The sequence below is a fragment of the Penaeus japonicus genome, unplaced genomic scaffold (genome assembly GCF_977035675.1).
Source record: "Penaeus japonicus unplaced genomic scaffold, GWHDUDI00000001_assembly GWHDUDI00000012, whole genome shotgun sequence".
NCBI lineage: Eukaryota > Metazoa > Arthropoda > Malacostraca > Decapoda > Penaeidae > Penaeus > Penaeus japonicus.
In genome coordinates, this window is record NW_028234414.1 from 3445142 (window position 1) to 3457641 (window position 12500).

Consider the following 12500-nt stretch of genomic DNA (forward strand, 5'->3'; position numbering starts at 1 on the left):
GAACTCTGTGTCGAGAGAATTCTGTGTCGAGAGAACTCTGTGTCGAGAGAACTCTGTGCCGAGAAAACTCTTTGTCGAGAGAATTCTGTGTCGAGAGAACTCTGTGTTGAGAGAACTCTGTGTCGAGAGAATTCTGTGTCGCGGGCCTCTCACTCGGTATGGAACCCTTAACGGATTCGTGTTAATAACATCAAGTGAATAAATGAATACTGATAGGATTTCACTAGAAGAAAATAGATGAGATAAATAGAAAAAAAAGTGAGAGAGAGAGAGAGGACGAGGGGAGAGAGAGAGGGGAAGGACGAGGGGAGAGAGAGAGGGGAAGGACGAGGGGAAAGACGAGGGGAGAGAGAGAGAGGGAGAGAAAGAGTAAAAAAAAAAGACAAGAGTAGAAAGCTCGTGTCTGGTACAAAGGGAAAGGAGGGAAGAAAAGGCATAGGGTAGTGTCGCAATGTTGCAGAGTTTTGTCGAGGTTAACAGTCCGGGTTTGGTAATTACATTAGATCAATCAGGTGCAATCCGTTGTGTACATTGCAGAGTAAACAATCAATCATTTCAGAGTGTGGGAGTGTGTGCCTTAGTGAGGAGAATTCCCTGAAACGCGTTTTACACCTCTTCCATTTCTCTTAATGAATTCCTATACCTCTGCAGCGCCTGGACTGGATATTAATGTACATGTGTCATGAGGAAGGCACTTCATGTATGTTAACTGCGTGTACGGTAAACAGACATTGCATGACTCTTTTCCCTTCCTCCCCTTCCGCCAGGCATTTGTGCATGAATCCAGGGTCATCTTTAGGCGTCATGCAGCTACATGTTAACATATTGCTGAAGATTAGTTTTGTTACTCGGAAAAAAAGGACATTGATAATGATGTTTACATTATTTTTTTTATACATACTGTGTGTGTGTACTTGTGCGTGTGCATGCGCATGTGTGTGTGTGTTTACATTTCTCAGTTGACAAAAAAATATATATCTTAACTTTGGTTATCACATACTTAAAAGAAGTGTGTGTGTGTGCGCGCGTGTGCGTGTGTGTGCGTGTGCGTGTGCGTGCGTGCGTGTGCGTGTGTGTGTGTTTGTGTCTATACATATATTGCTATCAACACCACCTTCCCTCCTCCATCGTTTCTCAGTTAATCTGAGATGAAATTGATCAATTCCAAAAGCAATTCTCAGCCCGAATGGACTTCACGCAATACGACGTAACACGTCAGCACTCCAGACACTTAATATAATTGACAGAAAAGATCTACACCAAAGCTAAACAAATACAGACTATCTACGAAAGAGAAAAAAAAAACACACAAAGAACGAAAAGCGGTCCAAATGCCTGGCTTTCTGGATTGATTTAAATTCGAGCGTTTCAATTATCTTGCAGTCTATGCAATTACGTGTTTAGTTAATGTGATCTCGGTAAATTGCATATTTTTGTCGTTCGCTTAGACGGCACTAAACACATGGCCATTGCTTTAATTTGAGACAAAGTTCAAACTCTTTTGTAAAAGAGTTTATAAGGGGATAGAATTCTAAATATATGCTGGGATTAAGAATATTGATACTCTTTTTTCGAGGGATTTGTGTGAGTGTTTACCATCTGATGTAAATATATCTAAGATTCAAGATATATATATATATATATATATATATATATATATATATATACATATATATATATATATATATATATATATATACATATATATATATATATATATATATATATATATATATATATATATATATATTGTGACGTTCGTAATTTACCATCAATGCCAACACAGAATTGGAAATAAAAATGACAAATGTTGAAGAATAGTTACGTATTTCATTCTCCGAGGAAATGGCGAAAAAAAGAATCAGTGAAAGAGTCAGTTATTTAACGTAACAAATTGCGTAGTAATTCAGATTACTTGGTTTGTCAGAATGGGAACTCTTCGCCAAAATCTCGAAGGCCACGAAGCTTGGTTATTGCAACTGCAGATGTGCAACAAGCACCTCAGTGTCGGGTTTAGGCATGAGGAGGCCCTTGAGAAGTCTTCGGTAAGGGAGCGTCAGCCAGACCAGGTGCGCCAGTATGGCACTAGAACGGCAACACGTACTTTGCAGACAGGGTGGCCTAGAGAGAGAGAGAAGAAAAGATGAAAAGAGAAGTATAGAAGAAAATGGATAAAAGGAGGAAAGACACACTCATACTCACATTAGAAATCTCAGCACATGATAATTCCCTTAGTACACACACACACACACACACACACACACACACACACACACACACACACACACACACGCCCTGCAACGTCCCGACTTCCCAAAGGAAAAAATGAAAAAGGAAAATGCATTACCTCACTGACCCGCCTCACGCACGGCTGTGAGACTCATGTATTTAGGCATGCAATTTCATGCAACAGCAGTCACGGGGTGTCCAATGCCGCGTTGGACTAAAGAGCAATTGCCAGTCACTGTTCAGGGCCAGACAGGGACGAGCAGAGTGCCAGAGTGACCCTGAAGTGCCCGCAGATGTTGAATGATACAAATATTATTTAAATCAGATTTTGAAAAAAAAAAATCCATAATATTAGTGTGGTTAGCCTACTGGCACTGTTTCATAGTTTCAATTATGAAGTATTGCTAGCATTATCATCTTAATTCATGTTATCATCTCTACCATTCATATCATCGTAATTATTACCATCATTACCATTATTGTCATTGATATCACTATAATCTCTTTGTCATTTTTCTTGTGTTTCCCGTTTTCATTTTCCTCCTGCAGAACCGGGTCCAGTTCACGAACTTAAGCCTCTCTCAGGACAGATCTTACTGGACTGATAGAACTCGCCAAGGTGGGTAATTTTCTGAATTTCACCGATTTTTCTGGGATTTTTGTCTGGATGTTTTTCAATTCCTTTTCTTGACAAGGCTTAAATGCTCCTAAAAAGACTGATATCATTTTTTAATGATAAATGAATAACAAAATAATGACTACATTTTTTTAAAATTTTATTATCTATTAGATGTTGCCATGTTATTTGTATGAATGTTATGTCACTTTCTGTTGCTGTTCCTGTGACTATAAGTTCTCGCAGATGCTTATCATATTATTAATATCTTATTATTGTCATCAATCTTACCCTTATTCTTATCTTATTCTTATTATCATTATTTTCTGGGAATTTGATTAACAATGTACTGCAGTTAGGAATAAATCTGTTTTTTTTTTTTTTTTTATTCTTAATATTTAATAAAGTCGCTTTCTCATTTTTCACAGTTTCCTTTTCGCAACCTATAGGTATACAAATCACACACTATATACTCAGGCCTAATTATTTACAATGATATCAATTTGTTTTTACATCATGAGATGGTGAAACGGACGCTCAAAAAAAAAAAAAAAAAAAGTTACCTACACATATTTCTGGACTCTAAGTACAAATGCATCATTTCATTTCATAATTTTGAAAATGATTCCAATCATTCGGTACTAAATTCAATTCACTCGTAACAGGGAGTCAATTAATCATAATACATTAGACGGAAATAAACCAGCATTCCATGCAATAACGTCTCACCACCCACAGGAATTCAATTATATTGCCATATTTCTGTCGAGTGTTCTTTGACAAGAGCTAAACAGCGAGATGAAAGCATGGTAGTTAGACTTGATCTGATCGGCAGCGAGCCAGTTCGAATAATCCGATGCATATAACGTGTTGCAACATTCTTTTTTTTTTTTTCTTTTTTTTTTTTTCTTTTTTTTTTCATTTATCCTTTATGGACAGTTATTAATCAGAAGCCCATATTGTTGCACAGATTATTCTCATATCGTATGGTATTCATGTGGCTAGATATTCATGAGCAAAGATATGTACGAAAATACATTTGATGGTTATATCTTAAGTGACAATGACGCGATCATATCACGTTAACAAAAGGTATGTACAATATCCATGTATTTTGAATTAAAATATCCTATAATATAAATATATACAACTCTACTGATAGCGACCAACCTGGCGGTTCACATTCATGACAATCAATCATGTAAGAGTTTAAATAACCCCATTGACCAATCAGATTTCCCTTAGCTAACCCCTTGACCAATCAGGTTTCCTTTAGCTAACCCCTTGACCAATCAGGTATCCTTTAGCTAACCCCATTGACCAATCAGGTTTCCTTTAGCTAACCCCTTGACCAATCAGGTTTCCTTTAGCTAACCCCTTGACCAATCAGGTATCCTTTAGCTAACTCCTTGACCAATCAGGCTTCCTTTAGCTAACTCCTTGACCAATCAGGTATCCTTTAGCTAACCCCTTGACCAATCAGGTTTCCTTTAGCTAACCCCTTGACCAATCAGGTATCCTTTAGCTAACCCCATTGACCAATCAGGTTTCCTTTAGCTAACCCCTTGACCAATCAGGTTTCCTTTAGCTAACTCCTTGACCAATCAGGTATCCTTTAGCTAACCCCTTGACCAATCAGGTTTCCTTTAGCTAACCCCTTGACCAATCAGGTATCCTTTAGCTAACCCCATTGACCAATCAGGTTTCCTTTAGCTAACCCCTTGACCAATCAGGTTTCCTTTAGTTAACCCCTTGACCAATCAGGTTTCCTTTAGCTAACCCCTTGACCAATCAGGTTTCCTTTGGCTAATCCCTTGACCAATCAGGTTTCCTTTAGCTAACCCCTTGACCAATCAGGTTTCCTTTAGTTAACCCCTTGACCAATCAGGTTTCCTTTAGCTAACCCCTTGACCAATCAGGTTTCCTTTGGCTAATCCCTTGACCAATCAGGTTTCCTTTAGCTAACTCCTTGACCAATCAGGTATCCTTTAGCTAACCCCTTGACCAATCAGGTTTCCTTTATCTAACCCCTTGACCAATCAGGTTTCCTTTAGTTAACCCCTTGACCAATCAGGTTTCCTTTAGCTTACCCCTTGACCAATCATGTTTCCTTTAGCTAACCCCTTGACCAATCAGGTTTCCTTTAGCTAACCCCTTGACCAATCATGTTTCCTTTAGCTAACCCCATTGACCAATCAGATTTCCTTTAGCTAACCCCTTGACCAATCATGTTTCCTTTAGCTAACCCCTTGACCAATCAGGTTTCCTTTAGCTAACCCCATTGACCAATCAGATTTCCTTTAGCTAACCCCATTGACCAATCAGATTTCCTTTATCTAACCCCTTGACCAATCAGGTTTCCTTTAGCTAACCCCTTGACCAATCAGGCTTCCTTTAGCTAACCCCTTGACCAATCAGATTTCCTTTAGCTAACCCCTTGACCAATCAGGTTTCCTTTAGCTAACCCCTTGACCAATCAGGTTTTCTTTAGCTAACCCCTTGACCAATCAGGTTTCCTTTAGCTAACCCCTTGACCAATCAGATTTCCTTTAGCTAGCCCCTTGACCAATCAGCTTTCCTTTAGCTAACCCCTTGACCAATCAGGTTTCCTTTAGCTAACCCCATTGACCAATCAGGTTTCCTTTAGCTAACCCCTTGACCAATCAGGTTTCCTTTAGCTAACCCCTTGACCAATCAGATTTCCTTTAGCTAACCCCTTGACCAATCAGGTTTCCTTTAGCTAACCCCTTGACCAATCAGATTTCCTTTAGCTAACCCCTTGACCAATCAGGTTTCCTTTAGCTAACCCCTTGACCAATCAGGTTTCCTTTAGCTAACCCCATTGACCAATCAGGTTTCCTTTAGCTAACCCCTTGACCAATCAGATTTCCTTTAGTTAACCCCATTGACCAATCAGGTTTCCTTTAGCTAACCCCTTGACCAATCAGGTTTCCTTTAGCTAACCCCTTGACCAATCAGATTTCCTTTAGCTAACCCCTTGACCAATCAGGTTTCCTTTAGCTAACCCCTTGACCAATCAGGCTTCCTTTAGCTAACCCCTTGACCAATCAGATTTCCTTTAGCTAACCCCTTGACCAATCAGATTTCCTTTGGCTAACCCCTTGGCCAATCAGATTTCCTTTAGCTAACTCCTTGACCAATCAGATTTCCTTTAGCTAACCCCTTGACCAATCAGATTTCCTTTAGCTAACCCCTTGACCAATCAGATTTCCTTTAGCTAACCCCTTGACCAATCAGATTTCCATTAGGTTTCATGGCTGAAACGCTCGCTTGATCAATAGGTATCAAGTAGTGTATTAAAACAGTTATGCAACTAGTTCTTTGAACATAATAACACTATTTATGGAGCCTTTTAAGTGTCGCTGATCAAAACCCCCTTTGCAGAAAAGTATGGCTGCAACATTGCGAAATTAGGTATATTTTGCCGTTTCAATTGCATTGTAATTGTAATGATCATGGGAGATTCTACCTGTCCAGGCTTTTCATGCTTATATTTTGATGAATGTCTAAATGTCTTTATTATTAATATAGATAACTTTTGTGGTACTAAAGTCAATTCATATACCATTCCTTGCTCCAGCTTCTCTGACGTCAGAGCACCGTATTTGATGACGTAAGAGAAATAACGTTGATGACGTCATGAAATGTCAGAGTTATGGGTCTATTTGTATTTAGCAAATAGTAGAATTTTCATCGTGTTTGATTAAAGTTTTTCGATATAAAATATTCAAGTCTATGTATAGCTATGTATACTATATAGGGTTGATTATATTTACTATAATGTAGCATACTGTATATTTGATTTTTTTTCTGCAATACATATTAGTCAATTGTATTGATCATGTATCATGTTTTTTTTCTTCTTCTTTTTTTTATCAGTATCTTATTCATGTATAGTTGATAGTTAAGATTTCTCTCAATACTCAGATAATTGCATAGATTAAAGATAAAAAAAAATAAAAAAAGCTAGTGCTACAGGTGAAGGATGTCTAACTAAAAAACAAAAAACAAAAAAACAAACACTAGGACGCTATTCCCTGATCAGTATTATTTCTATCAGAAAAAAAAGAAAAAAAAAGAAAAACAAGAAATAAATAAATAATATATATATATATATACATATATATATATATATATATATATATATATATATATATATATATTCCTGTTTCATGTATTGCTGTTATTCTTCAGATTATACCTTACAAACTTTATATACCTAAGGCATATGTTGCTGAAGCAAGAGAGAGAAAGGGGGGTAGAGGGAGAAGGAGAGGGAGAGGGAGAGGGAGAGGGAGAGGGAGAGAGAAAGAAAGAAAGAAAGAGAGAGAGAGAGAGAGGACAGGAGGACGGAGAGTAAGAAAAGTCCTTTTTTTTAAGTAACATGAAATTACACGGATTCTCACCAATATAGAAGATAGCAATTATACATAAAACGATTTCCAAAACGCAATCAACATTTCTTATTCCGAATTCTACGTTAGATATTTGGGTACTTTTACTACGGGCGTGAAATCAATTCACCAAGTCTATAATGCTAAACCTTATTTGCATAAATTTCGTTAGCATTTCAACGAAAGTAATTCCGTTGGTTGAAGACCCTGGAAATGGCGTCAGGTTTTTGTATTGAGGAGTTGTAAATTATATTTAATCGTGGGTTTTATCTCCTTTGCTTATTGTCTAAGTCAAGTTTTTATTAGGAGAGGAAGGGAGGAGAAGGGATATGGAAAGAGATGGATTGAAAGATGAGGACAGATAAAGACAGGGGGATAGATAGATTGATAATGGGGTCGTGAAGGTGGGCGGGGGTAAAAAATAAATAAATAAATAATGATAATGAAAAATATAAAAGATAAATAACTAAAACCATATAAATGTGAGACGAGATTAGTGATCGAAAGTGACTTTATCTAAATTCTTATCTTTCAGGGTAGCAATAATACATACATAGCAAATGAAATTGCAACGGTGACACGACGATCCTTAAATACTCTGCATTTTTCTTTTTCTTTTCTTTTTTCTTCTTCTTTTCTCTCTCTCTCTCTCTCTCTCTCCGCACGCAAAACTACTCCGGGAAACGCGCCATCCCGCAACTGAAACAAAAACGCATCGGAGGGAATCGAGATAAATAATAAATTGCAACTCTAATTATATATTCATTTGTTGGAATAGCTGTTAGTATTATTAAAATTGTTACTGTTCTTCTTGTCGTTAATATACTTAATTTTTATTACAGTCTATACTGCTTTTATCTTAATTGCCAATATCATTGCTGTCACAATGATGATAATCATAATACTGATAATGATAATAATAACAATGATAATGAAAACAATAATGATAATGATTATGATGGTAATCATAATGATAATGGTAATAATGATGATGGTGATGACAATGCACTGAATAAGCATTATGATTTTAGTATTATCATAAACATCCTCATTACTCTTTCCATATCGTTATTGCAATCATCATCTTCACAAATGACAAATGCATAATTTCAAAATCAAAAGAAGAATGATACCTGGAAAAAATAAATAAATAAATAAAATATACATATATATATATATATATATATATATATATATATATATAATCAAAGGTAAAACAAAGGCATAGAACATAGTAAATAATCAAAACAGAAAGACAAAAATGCACAGTACTTACAGAGAAACTTCTTATAAAACTAAGCGAAAAGTTTGATTAAAACCTTGACACGGAGTCTACTGTTGCGTGGGTCATAAACAAATACCGTAAAAAGCAGCTAACAAGAAGAAAAAAAAAAAAAACACGAAAAGTTTTGAAATACTGCTCGCGAGAAGAATGTTGAGGATAAGCTGAAAGAAAAAAAAAAAAGAAAAAGAAAGAAAGAAAAAAAAACATATAGAAGAAACAGGTACTTCGAAAACCCAGCTAGAAGTGGAAGGCAGATTTTAAAAAAATAAATAAATAAAAAATAAAAAAAATAAAAAAAATAAAGGTCTTATTCTCAGGGTGAGGGACTAGAGAAGGAAGTAGCAAAGGATAATTTTGGAGAGAGAAAACCGAAGGGAGGGAAAAGGAAGTTGATATGAGAGGATTTAGGATCAACTTAAAAAAAAAATGTCTCAGAGAAGAGCTGCCCTGAGGGATGGCTGGTAAATGGGCAGTGATATTATTTCCATTATTATTAAAGCTATTATCATTATCACATCGTTATTGTTGTTATCATTACTTTCAGTATTGTTATTACGATCGTAATTATTATCAACTTTATAGTTACCATAACTTTTATTGGGAGTTTTGCATGAAATCACATTCTTAGAGGCAGTGGGTATTTGCCGTTACCTGTTAAATAAAAAATTACTAATAATTTAACTTTACCTGTTGAATGAAAAAAAAACACTAATATCTTAACGTTACCTGTTAAATTTAAAAAATACTAAAAATTTAACATATTTTCTTGATTGTTGGATGGAATCATGATAGTCGATTTTTGACAGAGAGAGAGAGAGAGAGAGAGAGAGAGAGAGAGAGAGAGAGAGAGAGAGAGAGAGAGAGAGAATGTAAAGAGATTGGGGGTGGAAGGAGAGTGGAAAGACAGAGAGATGTGAAGAGATTAGGGGGGGAGAGAGAGTGAAAGAGAGAGAGAGAGAGAGAGAATGTGAAGAGATTGGGGGTGTGGGGAGGGAGGAGAGACAGAGAGAGAGATGTGAAGAGATTAGGGGGGAGAGAGAGTGAAAGAGAGAGAGAGAGAGAGTGAAAGAGAGAGAGAGAGAGAGTGAAAGAGAGAGAGAGAGAGAGTGAAAGAGAGAGAGAGAAAGAGTGAAATAGAGAGAGTGTGTGTGAAATAGAGAGAGTGAAAGAGAAAGAGAGAGATTGAAAGAGAAAGAGAGAGAGGGGGAGAGAGAGGTGTCCGATGCATCATTGCAACTGCAAATAAAAGCGCCAAGGATGATAGAATATTTTCAGTTTCGATTTATTTTTCAAACAGTGACGATGGATATTCTTGCAAATAACAATGCCTTTGTGATTCATGTATTTGCCAATGCAATTTAATAGTATTGAAAAAAATATATATACTATAAGGAAACACTCACAATGAAATCCCACATATAATCAATCAAAGCGAGTTGTCAATACGATATATAAATAAAGAAAGAAAACCAAAACCGCAGAGTAAAACATAGTGGAAAAAAAACATGAACCACAATGCAAAAATACAAATGTTCGGATTCCGGCATTACCATGTATTTTATTCTCACTAATGAGCTTATGTGGATTAACGAAATTACCTTTTAAAAGTGGTGTGATTATTCTCACAATGCACACAAAAAAATAATAGAAAATAAAGGGTTGATGAGAAAAAAAAGAACACTTGTAACTGAATAGTACACACGCACGAACTCAATCATGTACTCACATTAAAATGGAACTAAAGATATGTAATTCAGTCATATCAACTCCGAAAATGTGATAGATATCCAATCCCAACTTATCATCCAATCACAACTTAGGACCAATGTTGCAATCACCAAGAACCAATGATTCTGCGTTGCAACCAACCTTTCTATCTATTCATTTATTTATTTATTTCTAAACAAAATAAGCCGCTTACATTTGAACGTTTACTTTCAGGAAACTTACAGTAAAACTAGTTATCCGAATGACCACCAATGTAGAATCCATAGATATTTATCCATGTTGCAAAGTGGAGTCTAATATCCCTCCCCAGTCAGAGTGAAATCCAGTTACCTCGAGGGAGCAAAACGCCTCTCTGTCCTGCATTAGCGGTGGAAGGTCTTGAGGCTAATTCCTTCGCGCATAAAGCTCAAATTGGCACGACGGCAATCAAGGTTCAAAGTCTTCACCCCTTTTACTTTTTACACGCACTCACAAACACAATTTCATTTATAGATAAGGGAAGATATAGAGTATTTTATTCATAACCCGATGTTGCAAGAGTTGAGTGAAGGAATGGATTAAATAGTAACTAACATTTCCTTTCGGCATTTCTCATTTCTTTGATGTAGAAGGCGAAATGGTAAGTGGATTATCTTCCTCTACTTACTGCAGTGTGTGTGTGTGTGTGTGTGTGTGTGTGTGTGTGTGTTTGTGTGTGTCCGTGTGTTTGTGTCCGTGTGTTTGTGTTTGTGTGTGTCCGTGTGTTTGTGTGTCCATGTGTTTGTGTGTCCGTGTGTTTGTGTTTGTGCGTGTCCGTGTGTTTGTGTGTCCGTGTGTATGTGTGTGTGTGTGTGTCTGTGTGTGTGTGTCCGTGTGTTTGTGTGTCCGTGTGTTTGTGTGTCCGTGTGTATGTGTGTGTGTCTGTGTGTGTGTGTCCGTGTGTTTGTGTGTTTGTGTTTGTGTTTGTGTGTCTGTGTCTGTGTGTGTGTGTTTGTGTGTGTGTGTGTTTGTGTGTGTATGGGAAGGGTGTTTTCTATCAGCACCTTAAGAGAGAATTATCATGCGCTAAGACTTCTTATAATAAAAAAAGAAAAAAAAAATAGCAGTCCAATTCTAACTCACACCTTAGCTCATATTAAAAAAAAAAAAAAAAAAAAAAAAAAAAAAAAAAAAAAAAAAAAAAAAAAAAAAAAACAGTTCCGTCTCGGGTGGTTCTCCAGGAGGGTCCTTCCGCGTGTAGGTATTCTGAAGTATGTAAGCGGAAAGGTTAAGGTTGGATGGGAAATATGATGGTGATAGGGGCGAAAATGGCGTGTCACTGCTAAACTTTTGTGTTGTAGTGTAGAGAATTAATACCCAGTTGCAATTGGTCATTAGTTCCCTACGGTGCACGTCGCTTAGCTATTGCAAGACCAATTTGAAACCGGCGTTATTTCCCTCAAGACTAAAACACTCCCTCATTTATTCTAATATGGTAGGGGGTGGGAGGGGGGGGGTGGTGGTCGTATGTATATGCTATTTTATTGAGAAAAAAAAAACCGTCAACTTTCTCTGTTCATTTTATTCATTATTATGCACGCTAGTGGGTATTGGTACGCAATACCGATATTTTTTTTCGGTAAGCTGATAGGACCAAAATACAATTTTATTCTTATTGTTTGTCATTGTACTTTTTTTTTGTTACTGGGCTGTTGTTGATGAAAAAGATTAGTATGAAGTTGAAGAAATTGCATAAAAGATATTAACATTATGTTCATTATCAAATTAAAATAGGAGATTTAAGATGATCAGAGTATTATGATGTATAATATACTAATTGTGATTTCCACTAAATCTTAAACATAAAATGAACATTTTTCATTCGTATGGGATTAAAAACATGCTGTATTAAGTTCCAGCATCAAATACAATCTGATGCTCAGCATAAAGATTTTATACATTAAAACTATATTTTGATTTGAGAACATATCCCAACAGTAAAACGTATTATTTTATCGGTGTTGTGAAAACGTGCAGATGAATTAATTTTCACGAGAGAGAGAGAGTAAGTAAGTGAGTGTGTGTGAGAGAGAAAGATTGAGACTGAGAGAGAGAGAGAGAGATTGAGACTGAGAGAGAGAGAGATTGAGAGCGAGAGAGAGAGAGAGAGAGATTGAAAGTGAGTATATGTATAAGTGTGAGAGTGAGGGGGAGAGTGTAAGAGTGAGAGAGAGAGAGAGAGAGGAAAGGAGAAATGATAAAAAGAAAG